The sequence below is a fragment of the Pteropus alecto genome, unplaced genomic scaffold, assembly GCF_000325575.1.
Source record: "Pteropus alecto unplaced genomic scaffold, ASM32557v1 scaffold67, whole genome shotgun sequence".
Lineage (NCBI taxonomy): Eukaryota > Metazoa > Chordata > Mammalia > Chiroptera > Pteropodidae > Pteropus > Pteropus alecto.
The window spans coordinates 10,145,481-10,147,760 of NW_006441061.1; the positions used below are offsets into that span (position 1 = coordinate 10,145,481).

At 58.7% G+C, this 2,280-nt stretch overlaps 1 protein-coding gene across 1 annotated transcript in view; it reads right to left on the reverse strand.

Annotated features, from left to right (window-relative positions):
- PNPLA7 (patatin like phospholipase domain containing 7) overlaps nucleotides 1–2,280 on the reverse strand; it is a 60,687-nt gene that overhangs the window by 39,998 nt on the left and 18,409 nt on the right. The window lies entirely within an intron of this gene.

Consider the following 2,280-nt stretch of genomic DNA (forward strand, 5'->3'; position numbering starts at 1 on the left):
AGCTGGGGCGGGGGCGGGGAGGAGTGATCGGCGGGGCACAGAGAGCTTTTAGGCAGAGAAACTGCTCCGTGTGACGCCGTAACAGGGGATACGTGTCCTTGTACATCTGTCCATACCCAGAGAATGTACAGCATCAAGAGTGACCCCAATGTCCACCATGGACTCTGGGTGACAGCTGTGAGTCAGTGTGGGCGGCGGGCTCACGGATCGTAACAGATGCACCACGTGGGGGGATACTGATGACGGTGGAGGCTGTGTGTATGTGAGACGCTCCGCGCTTTTCCCAAAACTTCTCTAGGGAACGTAGCAGTTGTGGCAGGTGGAGGGAATGCACGACACGGCTGACGAAGCCCGACAGCGCCTGGGTGGGTCAGGGCACGAGGCCTTCTCAGGGTCTGAGCTATGAGTGACACTATGGTGATGTCCCCCAGCAGGGCCCTCGTCCTCTGCAGAGCGGTGGGGGCGGAGCCGTGAGAGGCGGCCACGACTGGGTGACGACCAGCCGGGAGGCACAGTGCCGCGACCACCCCTTCATGCACACCAGAGCTTTCTACGATGAGTGAGAAGATGCAGGACAAACGTAGCCTAGGCGAACACAAGAGGTGAGGTAATCAAAACAGGCTTGTTTAAAATTATTAAAATGAAGTTGAGAAAATGTCAACTAAAACAATCCGAATATTTTATTAATGGGTTAAAGACAACGAGTAAAAGAATTTTAAGCATAACTGAGGAATTCGGAAGTCCAGAAAACCTCAAGCCTCGAGACGGAACAGAAGAAGATCTCGAACTGCTAGCAACCCCGACTGCCAGCAAAAGCACGCGGAAAGCTTTCCGCTGGAAGGTCACGTGGTTAAGGTCTACACGGAAGCACCCCACGCAGCTCAGTTATCAGGGGCAATCAGGCCAGCGACAGACACGACCCTGGGGGCAGGAGCCAGAGGGACCCAGGAGAGACTGGACTTGCAGCTGCCGGCACCAGAACGGTCAGAGAGCGTGAGAGCCGGACTGCAAAGGCCCGCAACTCAGCAGTGACAGTGGCTTTCAGAGCGGGCACTGCACAACCGCCAGGCGCGCGGGCTCCGCCGTCATGCGGACTGGCCTGGACTGGCCTGGCCGTTGGCGAGAGAGCTAGTGAGCTCACGGGGCACATCTACGCTCAAGCAGAGGACTTTTCAGCGGAAAACACGGAGGAAGGCTGAGGCCTACAAAGGGGAAGCTCGCGGACGCCCTCGAGTCTGCGGGAGGAGAGAGGAAACGCAGAGGCACCGTGGGAGAGCGGAGAAGCCGGCGACTGAAGCGAAGGGTCTCGTGCAAGAGAAGGAACGGAACCCCGCGCCGTGCGCTTGCGGGGTGGGAGTGGGGACCCCACGCCGCGCGCTTGTGGGGTGGGAGTGGGGACCCCACGCGGTGCGCTCTCTTGCTCGCGGGGCAGGGCTGCAGCCTTGGCTTCTGGTGACACTGGTGGAAGGCAGCGTGCTGTCGCCTGCTGTAACCTGGCGCTCACCTGCCAAGCGCCTCCCAGAAGGAAGTCAGCCCTTGGTGGACAGAGGCGGAGCAGGGCAGGGTGACAGGATGCGCTTGCGGGGTGGGAGTGGGGACCCCACGCGGTGCGCTCTCTTGCTCGCGGGGCAGGGCTGCAGCCTTGGCTTCTGGTGACACTGGTGGAAGGCAGCGTGCTGTCGCCTGCTGTAACCTGGCGCTCACCTGCCAAGCGCCTCCCAGAAGGAAGTCAGCCCTTGGTGGACAGAGGCGGAGCAGGGCAGGGTGACAGGGCTTCCAGCTCAAGGACCACAGTGCAGGGGGCCTCCCAGCTCTCTCTCCTCCTCTGTCCCCCAACCTTAGCAGGGAAGCGGAACCAGTTAGCACGCTCAGCAGTGCCATGGGTGCCGGTGACAAAATCCTCATGAGCAGCGGGAAGAAGCCTGTCTCCTTTTCCAGTGGCTCGAGGAGGCAGCCCTAGCTGCAGAGCTGCACTGTTGGGTGCAGGCACCAGAGCAGTGGGGACGCGGCAGAGGACCTGGACGGACCGCGCTGGTGACAGAGGCAAAGCAGAACAGACTCTGTGGAGCAGGCCAGACTTCCCACAACGATCCGAGAATAAAGCATCTATAATCCAAGTCTTTACTTGGATTTAAGTTTTCTTTAAATTAATTCCAACTGCATTAAGACCTCAGAAACGACAGCAGTAACACTTTGACAATACTGCAGAAAAAATTCTGCCCAAGCCAAAGGACACATCTCTCAAACAAGGCACAGAAAGCGCTATCCACAAAGAGAAAG